A 10,831-nucleotide genomic window follows, 5' to 3' on the forward strand; every position below is an offset into this window, starting at 1 on the left:
TGGGGTCTCGGCTACCCTCGGCAACCGAGACCCCAGAGAAAATCCGACTCTGGGGGGCGCTATTCACTTTTTCCACAGCGCCGTTAATTAACGGCGCTGTGGTTTAAGTACCCTTAGCGGCCGCCGTTAAAAGGCGTATCGGCGGTCGTTAAGGGGTTAAAATAGGTTACAGGGGTACGCAGGCAGCATTGGTGTGGTCAGCGGAGGACAATTGGAAGGAGTGGCACAGATTTACTAGGCCTAAAATAAAAAAGTTGGCTCTATGCAGTTTAAAATAGGTTACAGGGGTACACAGGCAGCATTGGTGTGTTCAGCGGAGGACGATTGCAATGAGGGGCAGACACAGTTAGTAGGGCCAAAAAAGTAATAGGCAAAATGCAGTTAAAAATAGGTTACAGGAGTACGCAGGCGGCCTAGCTTTGTTCAGTGGAGGACAACTTTAAGGAGTGTCTGACACAGTTAGTAGGCCAAAATAATAGTGAGGTTAATGTCTGGCAAAAAATTTTTTTCACAAATAAACAGGTGGCATACCTAGGTACAGGGGTGGGCTCCTCTGCTGACTTGCAGACAGTGGTAGTTGGCGCAAAGTATTAACTGGTGTAAATGTAGGACAGGGCCCCTGAATATTTTTACTAGCATCAATCATGTCAACAAATTGGTATTGGCAGTGCCATTGAAGGATTTAACAGCACAGACTTAACAGTGGTGGAGCAGTGAGAGGTAATTTTGCAAGTGGTAGAGCACTGTTTGAGCTGGGGGGGAACACACTCTTGTGGGCGGCGGTACTGGCCCAGGGCCCATCATGTTACGACGGTGTGTCTGACGTTGGGTGTGCACCACCACCGCCAGAGACACTTCATTGTACTATGAGGGACCCTGTGCCAGTGCTGTCGCCCAAAAGTGGGCACACCCACCTGTTCAGCCAAACGGCACTCGCACGGGTGCTTGCGCCAAGTGGGGACCACGGCCACGTGGGGAGAGTCAGCCCATTTAGGGAGGTGTAAAAATGGCCTATGGTGGACATACAGCAGCTGCAAATGGAGAAATTGGAGCAGTCAGTAAGACGAGTCCAAAAGCAAGACCTTTTTACAGGAAAGCTAGGTGTCAGCAGGGAAAGGTGGGGCAAAATAATTAGAAATCCATGATTGGTTCATTTTAATGAAGGATAGATCATTAACATTTTGGGTAGCCAGACTAGTCCTTTTTTTCGGTCAGTATTGAACCAGCAGCACTGAATACTCTTTCTGATAGCACACTAGCAGCTGGGCAAGCAAGCTCCTGTAATGCTTATTCTGCCAATTCAGGCCAGGTGTCTATTTTGGATGCCCAGTAATCAAATGGGAATGACATGTGAGGGAGAACATCGATAAGGGAGGAAAAATAGTAACCATACTGGACAAATGTTGTCTCCTGTCACTTTGAATTGATGCTACAGTACCTGTCGTGTCTGCGGTCATTGCAAAATCACTCCACAACCTGGTCATAAAACCCCTCTGTCCAAAGCCACTTCTGATTTGTGCACCTCTAACACCTCTGCCATGTTGCCCCCTGCAGCTCGTGTGAGAACCATCACCGCCGTTGTGTGCTGGGAATGCCTGAACCAAACGGTCTACAAGAGTTGCTTGTTTGGTAGCCAATATTTGTTCAAGGTTCTCATGTGGCATAATATTTTGCAATTTCCCTTTTTAGCGTTGATCCAGGAGGCAGGCCAACCAGTAATCATCATCGGTCATCATTTTGATAATGCGGGGGTCCCTTTTTAGGATACGCAAGGCATAATCCGCCATGTGGGCCAATGTTCCAGGTGCCAATTCACTGCTTGTGCTGGGGTTGAGGAGCACTTTCTGGCAAATCAACATCACTTGCCTCCCTCAAAAACCCTGTACCTGACCTTGCAACGCCACCAGTTTCTATTGCCCCCTGAGAAGCTTCCTCCTCCCATAAATATTCATCCCCATCATCCTCTTCGTCCGCCACCTCGTCCAGGAGACTTCCCTGAGCAGACAATGGCTGACTGTCATCAAGGCTTCCCTCGTCCTCGGCTGCAGACGCCTGCTCCTTTATGTGCGTCAAACTTTGCATCAGCAGACACATTAGGGGGATGCTCATGCTTATGATGGCGTCGTCTGCACTAACCAGGCGTGTGCATTCCTCAAAACACTGAAGGACTTGACACAGGTCTTGTAACTTCGACCAGTGCACACCTGACAACTCCATGTCTGCCATCCAACTTGCCTGCCCATGTATGTGTATCCTCCTTTCACAAAACCCGACTTTGCCGAAAGTCGGCGATTTATGAATTTGACCGATCCGTTTCGCTCAACCCTAATCTCCACCTATTTCCTTAATTGTGACAGAACTACAGTACCATACATTGATCTGCTTAAACCTACAAGAATAGAAAGCTCTATAAAATGGAAACAAAGCAAATCTTGTCAGCTACAGTATGTGGAACCTATAGAATTGTTTTGAAAGATGGACATCAACCAGATGAAGTTTTCCATTTTCTCTTGACCAAAATGTTATGCCATTTTGAAGCGAAGCATTTTTTTTTTTCATAAAAAATGTAATTCACAATGTTCTAAATCAAGGGTGCATAAGTTTTTTTTTTTTGGACTAATGGCCCCACTGTCCTACTGACCCAATACCAAGGGCTGCAAAAAATTAAAGTGGTGATTGCATGAATGCAGCGCCAGAACCATTTTTATGTGAATACATCACCAAAACAATCATTACATGAATGTACCACGAAAATTGGTACTGTGATCAATTGCCATATCAGGCAGTCCCACCATACATGCTTGTATTGCATGATCCTGTAGTACAGACACCATGATGAGACTTGACGCCCACATCTAGTTTCTGCAGAATTCAGTCTGCTCTTCTGAAGCGTATCTTGATGTGGTGCCTTTTTAAAATAATTTCAGGGGGGTATTATAATGAACTTATCTTCCATGCCGTGCCCCCTGAATAGATAATTGTCCTTCACGGTTTCCAACACAATAATATAACCCTCATACTGTCCCTCTTATGATACATTGCCTTAATACTGGCCCTCCTTATGAACTATAACTGCTACAATGTCCTTCCTTACGAACTATGGTCTCCACACTGTCCTTCTTTCAGCTATCCCCATTTTCAATGTGTCGCCTGTTCATATTGTGCCCCACTCTGCTCCATCTCTTTAATGAGCCCTCTCTTAGACTTTTCCCATCTTTGCACACTGCCCCCCTTATACTGTGCCCTCACACTATTATCCTCTGTCCACAATAAAATATACTACATTCTTCAGCTCCGTGTGTCCTTCTATTACACTTCTTCAGCGAAACAGTGACTGCAGTAGAGTGCTGAGGTCAACAACGTGATGACCTAATCTCCCCAATGCAAGTCCGTGCAGGAGATGACAAGCTCTCCTGTCCCTGTCACAGTGTGCATCTGAAAGATGAATACAAGTGAATCTAGAAATAAGTGAACCTGCTCTCTACCGGTTCTCTGTGTGGGCATGTTGTGGTGGTCTGCTTCATATAGTGTTACATCTCACTACTCAACGTTGAAATGGCAACGAGCATGAGCAACATGCAGCCTGGCGGACACTTTTTGGAAAATGGCTTCTGGGAGAAATAGCTATACATCTAGTTCCACAACCAAAGCAATGTAATTCTAAGCTGTTATTGTAAAGGAAGACTAGAGTGGTCCAGCTATAATACAATGTCACACTACAGAAAAACCCTGGGAATAGGTGGGATGTTCCCTTGTGAAGGCGTTTTCGTGAACCCAGGTGGTCTTGTCAGATTGGAAGAAAGGAATCAATTGATACATTCATTACTCCAAGTGAATTTAGACATCAGATAAAAAGCCTATGGTGTAAAATACTGTCCACACAAGCAATCAGAAGGCATTTGTATGTCATTGGGCTAAAAGCCAGATGTCTAGTTACAGGTGTTCCATTGACCTCAATGCAGCCACTCTCAAAGGCTACTGTAGTGCATAAAAAGACTGCAATGGACGTCTATCCTTTTCAGCAATGAGTCCTAGTTTTCTTTTAGATTCAATGATAGGCAGAGATTTGTCTGGAGACCGTTTGGCCAATGCCATGAAGGTTTCATGAGAGAACTTGAAAGTGTCTCGAGACGTTTTTCAACTTGACTATGTCATGTGGCTTGTTCTAGTGTCAGCAACCTGACTTAAACTTGCTACCATGGCTTGCAGCATCTTTAGACTTGTCTTCCATCAAGCACAACTGGGACACCATTAGTCAACAGTTGCAAAAGGAGCTACCAGCAATAGTTCTTGATGATTTGTGTACCTGAGTGCAATCAGCGTGGCAAAACATTCCTCGCATAACCATTAATAACCTCATTGATCACAGCCAAGGTGTGTAAGTGCGTGTATTTCTGTGCGTGGTTCCCATACTCTACTGAATAGATCAAAATGTTTTGAACATTTTGTTCTCACTTTTCATTTACGTAAATTAAAAAACCACTTCCATTAATTATATCTTAATATATTGAAATAATCATATTATAAAGCACTATGTACTTACAATTACTCATTTTGTCTTAATACCCACCTAATTCTTCTCTTTGCCCTATGGAGAAATGGTAAGTCTCTTTTTCCTGCAAAAATTCCCCTCTTCAACTCCTGACCCAGCTGCTTTCTCCTCCCCCTTACGAGGGCCTTTTGTGGTGACTTGTAAGGGGTGTCGCATTTCTACACCTTTAAATGTGTAAACCCTTTAAATGCAAATGTGTTATGCTGCTAAGTAATGTTGTGTAATGTAGGGCAAGTGTAGAACCTATCTGGGAACTGAAGGTAAACTAATCAAATTTGCAGATGATGCAAAGCTAGGACGGAGAAGACAAAGGATTCAGAAGAATCTAGACAAGCTTGAACAATGCAAGATTCTACATCCAGGCAAGAAATGCAAAAATTACATCTACAGAATGGGAGGAATAGAACTAAGCAACAGCACGTGTGAAGAAGACTTGGGTATACTAATAAATCACAGACTGCACATGAGCCAACAGTGTGATAAAGCAGCAAGAAAGGCAAACACAGTGTTAGGATGTATTAAGAAGAAGCATAGAGTCTAGATTGCATGAAGTAATTATGCCCCTGTAATCCTTGATCAGGCCTCATCTGGAATACTGTTTTCAGTTCTTTTAAAAAAGACTTTTAAAAATGACTTTTAAAAACTGGAGCAAGTTCAGAGAAGAGCTACCAGGATCGTGAGCGGACTGCAAATATATCCTATGAGGAACGGTTAAAGGATCTGGGAATATTTACCTTGCAGAAAAGAAGGCGAAGAGGAGACTTAATAGCCATCTACAATTATCTGAAGGGAAGTCACAGTGCAGAGGGATAATCATTTTTCTCATTTGCAAATGTAAACCCAAGAAGCAATGGAATTAAATTGAAATTGAAAAGATCGAGATTGCATATTGGTAAAATCTTTTTGACAGTGAGGGTGATCAATGAGTGAGACAGTCTGCCATGAGAGGTGGTGAGTTCTCTTTCAATGGAAGTTTTCAAACAGAGTCTGGACAAACATCTGTCTGAGATGGTTTAGTGAATCCTGCGCTGCATTGAGCAGGTGGTTGGACATGATGACTCTTGAGGTTCCTTCCAATTCCAACATTCTATGAAAAGGTGATTTGAACGTTTATTTTTTTATATTTTAAAAAAACTTTTTTTTACATGCTTTAATAGTCTACTTATAAGATTTGAAGCTGCAATCGTCTGATCACCTATGCTATACATAGCAGGGCTTTAGTCCTGCTATGTGTACCAAAAATTCTCATCTGTGTGTGTATCATTCCTTTCACTTGCATTAGTGAAACAGATCCTTGCCAGTCTGGTAGGACTGCCACCAGTACCTCAGTAGATATAAGCCCGGTCCGTTAACATGATTATTTCAGGCCAGTTTCAGCATCTCGTCAATCTCCTGGTGCATGAGCCACTGGACCTCCAGAGAGATCTGATCTGCTGAATGCTGGATCAAGGGGGTGATACCCTGTGTCCATTTGATAGACAGCTGACTGTCCTTCCAGGCTCGTTGCTGAACAACTCCCGAAAGGGGTGTAGGGTTGTCCACAGCTGGGACCGTTGGCTGTCACGAGCTGGGTGCAAACCTCACTTTTGATGAATCCATCCACCCTAGCTTGGGGGAGCATATCTAGGATGGTCTCCATCTCTCCCTCTTCTGGCAAGTTGCATACGGGTGGGGTGTGGGCCTCCAGCTCATGATGCGCCTTCATCATATTCACATGGAAGACCTTCCTGGGCATTGTCCAGGGTTATCAGGTGCATTACTGTGTTGAGCTGCTTATGCACAAGGTACCTTCTTTCCCAGGATGCCTGAAGCTTTTCCTGGGTTATGGAGACCAGTACCCACACCTTTTTACCCACCTGGTAGGTCCTCTCACAAGCATTCTGGTCATACCATCGCTTCTGGTTGGCCTGGACATGTGCCATATTATTGTGCAACAGCTGCGTCAAGGCCTGCATTTTGTCCCGAAAGCACATGACATATTCAATGACCGTCACACCAGGGTTGGCTAAGTCTCTTTCATAGGCCTTTTTCACCAGTGCCAGGTGCTCCCGCAGACATTGCCCATACAATAGCTCAAAGGGGGAGAACCCCATTGAGGTCTATGGAATCTCCCAGTAGGCAAATGGCAGTTGTGGGAAATACTGCTCCCAGCTGCTCCTGTGGGATTTGACAAACAAATTAAGCATCTGCTTCAGGGTTCCATTGAACGGTTTGCACAGTCCGTTAGTCTGTGGGTGATATGGACTGGTCACCAGTTGTTGCACCTGTATCTGCCTACAGTAGGACTCCATCAGGTGCAACATGAACTTGGCACCCCGGTCTGTGAGCATTTACTGGGGAAACCCAATAGGGAGAAATCACAGGTAGGGTGGTGGCCTCTTTGTCAGCCCGATTGGATGACAAGGTTATCGCTTCAGAGTACCACATGGCAGAGTCTACTACCATCAGTAGGGAGCATTTCTTGAAGCTGCTGGGAATGGACAGCGGTCCAAACCAGATCCACAGCCATCCTCCTTAAAGGCTCTTCAATAATCGGCAGAGTTAATAGTGGACTTTGGGGCACGAGCCCGCATTTCCCACTCTGTGACAGGTATCACCCGAACAACAGTAGAAATGCTGGTCTAGCATGACCTTTGTCTTAGAGACTCCTAAGTGTCCAGCCTTTGGAATCTCATGTGCAATTTGCAACAACTCAGCCCTGAATGACACTAACTGTCAGTTCCTAGGCCATGCCTCAAGTCTGAGTCTGAGGGAGGCTGTGCCATCTGCTCCTTGAGAGCGGTCATCAGGTTCCAGTGACACCTGAAACCCCTGACTGGATTGGGCCAGAATAGATGAGACCATGTGTTCTGTTAGTTCCTCAGGAGTTGTTTCCTGGCCTCCGTCTGTCCCAGAAGCCACTCAGTCAGAAGTGGAGAAGCTGTCAAATACCCGAGGAATCCCCGGTGCTCCAGCTGCTTGCTTCCCCTCGGCTTCTGACAAAGTCACCAGTCCAGACTGACTAGCACAGTCCTCTGACATCCTGACGGTGGAGGAACCTTGCAATGAGGGCATATCTGGAAGCCAGACCACTCCAGGGACAGCCCCACCCTCAATTGCATGCTCCCCCCTCAGCTGCTGTCTCCCCCATGTTTGTCCCCTCAGTGACAATCTAACGGGACAAAAAGGTACCAGCATATTGGGAAAGCTTACTTGATTGATCTTCTCAGAAGTTTTCTGCCATATTTGTCCCCTCAATGAAAACCTCAGATGACAAAAAGTTCCAGCATGCTTGATTGATCACCCCCATACCCACCTAGAGGACAGGGATACATTATATCACCCACCCCCACAAACCTTTTCAGTAGGCAAGTTAGTTATATTGACATCAACAACGTCAACAACAGGGGCGAATATTGCTGCCTGGGGGAACAAACCTTGAGGGTTCAATGGTCAAAATACTGGGACACTAGCTGCCCTATGTCTGTCCTGAGCAAAACACTTGCAGGAATATTCAATGATACCCCCACCTCCTGCACTCCCTCCCTGGTGCCCCAGTCAAAATACACCTTGGCGACTGGCAGTGCCAGTTCATCTCCTTCAATTCAGGTCACAGTGAGGGTTTTCCCGGGCACCGAATCCTGTTGGGACACCAGTTCAGGCCGCACAAGAGTAATCACAGCTCTGGTGTCCCACAGTCTCATGGCCACGGCCTGGCCTATGTTGGAGTATGGTTTCTGGGACAGGGACTGGCCCTTCTGGCGCTGGGGACACATGGCCTTGAAGTGTCTCGGCTGTTTGCAAAGGTGGCATGTGGATAAGGGAGGATGAGCAGGTGCCCCTTTGGAATTGGGGCAGGGAAAGCTGCCATATGGGAGGTGTGGGGGTGCCAGCTGTTTCCAGTTTTTTCCAACCCAATATACAGTGTGACCTCCCTTAGAGGACAACATGGGCTACATCCTCACACAAGCAATTAACCCCTTGATCTGCCACTTCTTTTCTCGCCCCACCGCGATGGTCTTAGTTTCCTTCCCCTCGGGTCTGGTAACTAAAACCCCAAAACTTATGATTGATCATAACGCTTTAAAGGGAGGTCATAGGGAGATGGTTTTTTTGGTGAAAATGGATTTGGCCGGATCATCATTATGCTTGGAGACCACTCACAGTTTTGCTACCTGGCTTCTACTAGCCGTTCTACGTATCGCCACACACTAGGATACTAAAATGGGTTGAGACCCCATCTTGTGTTCCGCCTCCTCCCGAGATCTCGAAAATGTTACCTGTATACAGCTTGGATGTACAATAACTCCATAACTCCTTCTGAAATTACGGCTCCCATATGTCTGGGGGGATCTTTGAACAAGTTAAGCATCATTAAGGATTAAAAACTATCACATAAATATATTACTAATATTATCACTATGGTATATTGTTAAAAATGATTAGTATATAACTATTGGAACATTTTTATTGGCAGAGGGGGTTATGTAGTTTTTATTATTTAAACCTATAATGAACTAGGAAACCACAAGCTTGAGAAAGATGTCCATAAATATCGCTACAGCTGAGGTAGTTTATACTGACTTCAGCATCTTTGAAAACTCGGAACTATTGTGGAAATAGGAAAATTATTTGGAAATATACCTGGGTGATGATTTGTCTATAGTACAGTATATGATGTCATTCTGCTGTAGAAAAAGGAAATTGACATTTCAAAATAAACCGTGTTGCTGTTAAAAAGGAAACAGTTCCAGAGAGAAATAATAATTTAGTGGTTTTTATTTTTACTTGTTTCATGCTCACACCGAGCCTTTTTTCAAAAACAAACTACATACATTTGACATGTCAGTTTCCTTTTTCTACTCATTTTCTACAACACAATGACATCTGGAACTGCTTCCTTTTTACTTCAGCACTTTTTTTCCTTTTTCTACTAATCCATATGAAAAAAATCTAAGTTACTCACTGGTAATAGAATTTTGTAGATCCCATGCCACCACCATCTGAAAGAGGATCCGCCCATCCAGTACAGGAAACCCACTGAAATAAAAGGAGGCACCTCTCAGCTGCATCAGTTGGTTTACAAAGCATGAGAGGACCTCCAAATAATAAGTAGCACATACTGTACCTTCACCAAATTATCACTACACTCTTAATTTAATCACTTAACATAAAAAGTGTACCCCCAAGTGGGGGAATATAAGGGTGCTGTCATGGGCTCTTGAAATCCTATTACCGGTCAGTAACTTAGATTTTGCCCTTCACCCATGACAGCACCACCCGAGAGAGATATATAGAATAACAATCCACCTTATTAAGGGACCACCAATTGTAGAACCTTCCTACCAAAAGCTAGATCAGTTGAGGAGGATAAGACCAGACTATAGTGCCTGTTGAAGGAGAGGACCAAGTTGTGCCAGGTCGATGTATACCTCTGCCTTCTCTGCCCAAGAAGTTACGATTGCTTGAGTGTAATGAGCTTTAATACATTTTGGTACTGACACACTACTGGTAGAATAAGCTATTCTGATGGCCTCACTAAGGCCGGTTTCACATTTGAGGTTGTGTCTGCAGCTTTTCTTCCGCAATAATCCGCATGCGTTGTTTTTTCCTATATTTAACATTAGGAACGCAAGTGTCTGCGTCTTGCCGCGTTTGACGACGCATGCGTCGTTTTGTCGTCTGCGGTTTGGCGCGGTAAATGCTACATGTAGTAATTTTAGAGGCGTCAATTTGCCGCCTAGAAACGTATGCGGTTGTTAGCGGTAGAAATGCGCCAAAAAAACGCATTGCTGTCTATGTGAACGCATTCGGCCGCAAGCACATGCGTTTGCATGCGTTCGTGAACGCATGCTTTGCACCAGATAAAAACATGTCTAGACACTGATTAGCCACCCCCCACATACAAGGTGATAAAGGGAGGGAGTGGACAGTTGCAGGTCACTACGCAGCAGACAGAGAAGCAGAGGAGACAGACAAAAGCAGCTTGGAGGAAACAAGACTCTGAACAATGTGAGTATATCCTAGCCAATGCCTTTATTTTCTATTTTATGTCTCTACATGTCTTAATCTCTTTCATTTCTTTCTTTCTTTCTGCATCAGAATGTCTTCTTCTTCTGATGAGGAGCAACGTCCTGGGCCTTCTGAAGTAGAACATGTCAGTGAAGTGAGTACTCATCTCCTCAGATTGGTAAGTATTCACTGTCACATATACACATATGACAATTTTTGTTTTTCATTTTTTAGAGCACTTCTACTGCGGCAGAGACTGGGCAGGAGCAGCGGGGTCACGGACGAGTG

The sequence above is a fragment of the Ranitomeya variabilis genome, chromosome 6 (assembly GCF_051348905.1).
Source record: "Ranitomeya variabilis isolate aRanVar5 chromosome 6, aRanVar5.hap1, whole genome shotgun sequence".
NCBI classification, from domain to species: domain Eukaryota; kingdom Metazoa; phylum Chordata; class Amphibia; order Anura; family Dendrobatidae; genus Ranitomeya; species Ranitomeya variabilis.